Consider the following 6,587-nt stretch of genomic DNA (forward strand, 5'->3'; position numbering starts at 1 on the left):
TGGGGCAAGTCGGGTCTACCGGGGCACGTTCGGTCGCCAGGGCCAGCGTTGTTCAGCGGGTGGATCGGGCCTGCGCGGCTTCCCTGGACATTCCCACAATGCACGCGGCTCCCCGGGACACATAGATATAATAATAATAATAATACATTTTATTTATGGGCGCCTTTCAAGAGTCTCAAGGACACCCTACAAAAAATTAGCAGGTAGAGGAAAAACATTTAAGGGGAATTAAATAAATAGTAGAGACATGACTAGTACACAAAGTAAATACAGAATTCAATACAAAACACAGTACGAGGCAATTAATGCACAGATGAAAATGGACGGCACGTGGGGCTAAGGATAGGCAGAGGTGAAGAGATGGGTCTTGAGGCGGGACTGGAAGATGGTGAGGGACACGGAATTGCGGATCAGTTGGGGGAGGGAGTTCCAGAGCCTGGGAGCTGCCCTAGAAAAGGCTCTGTCCCCAAAACTGCGGAAGTTGGACGTGGATGGAGAGGAGATCAGCTGATGTGGATCGTGAGGGTTGGTATGGGGAGAGGAGGTGGTGGAGGGCTTTGTAGGTGAGGATCAGGATTTTGTAGGTGATCTGGTGGGAGATGGGAAGCCAGTGAAGTTGTTTGAGGACTGGAGTGATGTGATGCCAGGATTTGGTATGGATGATGAGTCGGGCGGCTGCGTTCTGGACCAGTTGGAGTCGGTTGATGTAGGTGGAGCTGATGCCAAGGAGAAGTGAGTTGCAATAGTCCAGTCGGGAGGAGATGAAGGCATGGATGAGTCTTTCAGCAGCAGGCGGTGTGAGAGAGGGTCTGAGTTTGGCGATGTTGCGGAGATGAAAGGAGGTTGTTTTAATGACATGGCGGATGTGAGGCTCAAGGGAGAGGGTGGAATCAAAGATCACGCCAAGGTTGCGGGCCTGGGGAGATGGGGAGACAGTGGTGCCGTCGATGGTGAGAGTGGAGCTATTGATTTTGCCGAGTGTGGCTTTGGAGCCTATGAGGAGGAATTCTGTCTTATCGCTGTTGAGTTTCTGGAAATTATGTTGCATCCAGGTTTTTATAGCTGACAAACAGGAGTTGATATGGGAGAGGGAGGGGTTGTGGGGGGATTTGGTGCCAAGGTAGATCTGGGTGTCATCAGCATAGCAGTGGAAGTCCAGATTGAAGTGGCGGAGTATCTGACCAAGGGGGAGGATGTAGATGATGAAGAGGGGGCCGAATACGGAGCCTTGGGGAACACCTTGAGTGACTGTGGCTGTAGCAGAGGTGTAGTTGTGGAGAGAGATGAAGTGGGATCTGTTGGAAAGGTAGGAACGGAGCTAGCTGAGTGTAGAGCCTTCAATGCCGAGGTCTTTGAGTCTGGTGAGCAGGATGTTATGGTTCACTGTATCGAAGGCTGCGCTCAGGTCGAGGAGGATGAGGATGTTGAGGGAACCAGTGTCAGCAGAGGTGAGGAGAGCAGTTTCTGTGCTATGGAGGGGGCGAAAGCCAGATTGGAGGGGTTCAGGTAGGTTATACACAAGGAGGTGGGAATGAAGTTGCGACGCTGCAGGGTTTTTGAAAGAAAGGGGAGGTTTGAGATTGGGCGGTAGTTAATGAGAGAGGAGGGATCAAGACCAGGTTTCTTTAAGATTGGTGTAACAGCAGCAGTTTTGTAAGCGGAAGGGACAATTCCTTGGGACAACGAGGAGTTGAAGAGATTAGTGAGGTAGGGGCAGAGAACGGGGAGGCAGGACTTCAACAGGGGAGTGGGGAGAGAGCCGAGGGAGCAGGTAGTGGGTTTGGAAGAGCTGATGAGTTTGGAGATTTCAGTAGGGGTGACCAGGTCAAACTGGGTGAGGAAGCAGTGTGGAGGAGGGGTAAGGAGGTCAGTGGAGATGTTGAAAGGAGGGGCCTTGGTAGGTGGTGGAGCTGATGCTGGGGAGTCGGGTACAGGGGATAAAGATTGATAGATGGTGCTGATTTTATCAGCGAAAAAGTGGAGGAATGAGTTGCAGAGATCCGGAGTAGAGGTAGGGAGAGTGTTGGCTCGAGGCTTGAGGAGGTTGCCCATTGTGGAGAAGAGGGTTCTATGGTTTAGGCAGGGATCGGTGAATATGGAGGAGAGGTAGGCAGATTTTGCAGCAATTAGAGCATCTTTGTAGTCAGTGAGGTGGAGTTTGTAAGCTTCAAGGTGGACTGTGAGAGATGATTTCTTTGTAAGTCGTTCGAGTTGGCGACCAGTCTGTTTCAGTTTCAAGTGCAGGTGTGTACCAGGGTGAAGATGTGTTGAAAGTTACGGTTCTTGTTTTGAGGGGGGCCCAGAGTGTTGAGGGAGGTAGACAAGGTGGAGTTGAGATGGTTTGTGAGATCATCAGGTGAGATGGGGGTTGAGTCCAGGGGGAGAGTGGTGGAGAGCAGGTCAGAGAGATGGTGGGGATCAATGGATTTTAGATTACGGAAGGTGATTTCTCGGAGGAAGCGGGGGCGAGGTGTCAGAGAAGGGATGGTGAACCGTATAAGCTTATGATCAGAGAGGGGGAAGAGGCAAGGATGGAGGTCGAGTACCAGTAGATATGTGTTCAAATGTCTTTTAGAAGTCGTAGTTTTATCCATAGGTTCCTCTGGTAGTTCGTTCCAGATACAGACTATGAACACGGAACAATAACCTGTTATGTTGTCCAAGTGGTCCAGTACAGCATGGAGAGCCAGCAACTGTTGATCTATTGTGGCGATAGGCAAATTGGAATGGGTCCAGTTTCTAGCTAAGGCAGTTCATATTAATCATAACCAACCTCTCGAATCTCTTCATCATCACGGACACTGGTCGGAGGTAATTGAGGTACGTTGCCTTACTCCAAGAGTCAAACCGTACAGAAACTGGGCCTTCAGCCCAACTCGTACATGTTGACCAAGATCCTCCTCCAAGCTAGTCGCATTTGCCTGCATTTGGCCCATTTCCTATATTTCTTTCCTATCTATGTACATGTCCAAATGTCTTGTAAATGCTGTTATAGTACATGCGTAAACCACCTCCTCTGGCAGCTCGTTCCATATATCCACCACCCTGTGTGTGATAAAGTTGCCCCTCAGGATCCTATTAAATCTTTTCTCTCATCTTAAACCAATAGGAAAGGGAAAACGGATTATGAAAGAAAACTGGCAGGGAACATAAAAACTGACTGCAAAAGTTTTTATAGATATGTGAAGAGAAAAAGATTAGTTAAAACAAGGTGATCACAAGAAAAGTGAGGACGTTTTCAAAGGCATTCACACAGAGGATGGTAGGTATATAGAACAAGCTGCCAGAGGAGATAGGTATAAAAACAGCATTTAAAAGACATTTGGACAGCATACCAGTACTATTAAGGAAGTAGCCCCAGAAATGGGATGGCATTAGTGATATTTCAAAAAGCTCTTTAGATTCTGGAGTAGTTCCTGAGGATTGGAGGGTTGCTAGAGAGAAAAACGGGGAATTACAGAACAGTTAGTCTAGGTTTTATTAAAGAGAGGGTTATAGGACAAAGCCAGCAAAAATCGTTTGGGCAGGTGGGGAGAACCAGTGGATGTGTTATATCTAGTGTAGATGTTGGGGCTGGATGCTCTTCTGATCTCCTGATGCAGATTAGTGCCACCAGGACAACGATGTTCTCCCTTTCGGAGTTTAGAAAACATGGGCCTTTCTCCAAACTGTGGGACTATGACTGAGCTGCAAGTGAGGACATTTGAGTCTGGATGTTTAGCCAAAGAGGACAAAGCTCCTGTATCAAGTGGGCTGAAGGGCCTTCAGGGTAATCAGGCCAAAGTGTCGGGTAATCAACCAGCTCGCTTGACATTTCAATTACTCAGGCCCTGATACTTTGGCCCATACTTGTTGCACAGGACTAGCATGCTCAAAGATCTAATCTACCTAAACCATTACAATGTACTCTTTGAAGGTTCAATTTATCCTTGTTTTTACAAAACCAGTAAAGGCAGAAGGCTTTTTCCTGCAATCATGTCATGTTACACTGCAATATTCTGTATACAAGCCAGCACCATGGCAACTACACCTCTTTATAAAGTCCAACAGAAAGCGGCCTCACACAGAGCAATAACTATTCACTGGTTCAGCCTCCTGCTTTAGTATCACGACAGCCTTCACATAACACGCGAGGGTAGGAACTGATAGCACAGATGAATGCATGTCTGAGGTGTCAGTGCAGAGCAGGGATTCAGATTTTTGGATCATTGGGATCTCCTCTGGTGCAGAGGCTGATCTGTAAATAGGTTTCAAAGGTCTTTTATTGTGACATGTACAAGGGGGTGGGTTGCAGCTGAACTGGAAGGGAACCAATATCTTGGCAGGCAGGTTTGCTAGTGCTACACGGGTGGGTTTAAACTGGATTGGCTGGGGGTGGGGGGGGAGATGCTTTGCAGGACTGAGGAAGTGAGAGGCTGGAAGGCAATGGTAGATAGTTCAGTAAACACGATGGGCAGGATCACGGTAGGGGGCAAAGATAGTCGCTTGGATTAAATTGTACTTATTTTAATACGAGAGGCCTGACAGGTAAGGCTGATGGGGACGTGTGACTGAGACGTAGCATTTATAGAAACCTGGCAAAGAGAGGGACAGGACTGGCAGCTTAATGTTCCAGGGTACAGGTGCTACAGGAGATAGAGGTTGGAGTAAGAGGAGTGTTACTTCGTTGATTATTCTGTTAACTAGTTTTACTGATTAATTATTGTATATTAATTTGTGTTATTGCATTAATGGGCTTGTTAAACTGCAGCAGTGAGAATTTCATTTGTTCCAGTGTCGGTACCATTGACAATTAAACACCCTTCATTTAACACTCTACCTAAACATTAAAGCATGGGACAATAAGTTGCAAGCAACATTTGTGCCAAAGCTGCCAGTCACCAATTTCCTCCAATAAGTCCAGACCTAACCACCTCTGCCAGCATAAAACCCTCCCATGGTCAAGTCCCTGGGGATGACCACTGACCAGAAGTAACTGGACCATTCATGTTGGCGTGGACTCAGTGGGCCAAAGGGTCCGTTTCCATGCTGTATCTCTGAACAAACACAGTGGCTACAGAGACTGGACCTCCTGGCAAAGCCACTCAATCCCCTGCTACCCAGAAGTCTTTCCCACCGTCTACAGGAATGTGCCAGAAGCATGAAAAACTTCTCCGGATGAGTAAAGCATCAACAATTCTCAATAAAAAACTCAGTAGCAACCAGGGGTCTGACCAGCATCCTATCAACATCCATTCAACCCGCAACATCTACTCCCTATAAACCAGCATGCAGTTGCTGCAACAAGATGCCACCTATGAGTTACCTACAAGCTAATAGCCATCTGAGATGTGCATCCTCTAACACCACAGACTGGGACAGTAGGGACAGCTCCTGAGAGTTCCAGGTCATACACTATCCCTGCTTGGAAAGATATCATTCAAGCAGGTTTTTTTTATTGCCACGTGTACCAAGGCACAGTGAAAAGCTTTGTTTTGCATTCCAGTCAGATCAGGTAATACTATGCATAGATACAATCAAGCCAAACTCAAATACAATAGGTAGAGCAAAGGGGAAGATACAGAGTGCATAATATAGTTGTCAGCATTGTAGCGCACCAGTTCCAGTGACAAAGTCAAATGTCCGCAATGGGGTAGAGGTGAATCGGACAGTACCCTAGCTTATAGAAGGACAGTTCAAAAGGGGAATTGTTCCCGAAACTGGTGGTGTGCACTTACAAGCTTCTGTACTTTCTGCCAGAGAGGAAGAATGACAGGGTGGGACAAGTCTTTGATTATGGTGGCTGCTTTCCAGAGCAGTGTGAAGTGTAAATGGAGCAGATAGTGGAGAGTCTGGTCTGGGCAATATTGACAACTCTCATCGGGGGGACGACAGATGTCGCAATGGGCTAAGTGTTCGGCCGGCGACCGGAAGGTAGCCGGTTCAAATCCCGCTTGGAGTGCATACTGTCGTTGTGTCCTTGGGGCAAGACACTTCACCCACCTTTGCCTGGGTGTAAATGTAATGTAATTATGTGAAGCACTTTGGGGTCAATGCAAGTTGACTAAAAATGTGCTATATAAATAAGATTCTTATTATTATTATTATCGGCACAACTATAATAGTACACCAGGAAGACAAGGTCAATTCATGGAAATATAGTTAAATCCAGCGGTACCTGAAAGCACAAAGCATTTATAGCCAAATAGACGTGAATGGCTAAATAGCGACAGATGGATTTGACCTGTCTTGCAACTCAGAAACCACTGAGCCATTATAGAAGCACGATTTGTCATTGTGCGAGTAGCAACAGTCAGCGAAGGCAGCTATTCTGTTTATAGCTCAGTGGTCAAACATGAGGGTTTAAAACACAATGAGCTCGACAGTTGGAATCACACAATTCAGGTAGTCATGGCCTGACCTGGTTTTAGAAAGCATCAAATTAACCCCATTGTCCCCAGACAACCACAGCTCTGAAAATCATTAATTGTCTAATTATCTTTTGAAAACTAACTTTCAGTGCACTCAATCACAACAAACTCCTGCAAAACACTTCTCCTTAATCTCTTATCTTGCCATTTCTCAGTGAGTTACTGACCTAGTTGACA

The sequence above is a fragment of the Leucoraja erinacea genome, chromosome 8, assembly GCF_028641065.1.
Source record: "Leucoraja erinacea ecotype New England chromosome 8, Leri_hhj_1, whole genome shotgun sequence".
Taxonomy (NCBI): domain Eukaryota; kingdom Metazoa; phylum Chordata; class Chondrichthyes; order Rajiformes; family Rajidae; genus Leucoraja; species Leucoraja erinaceus.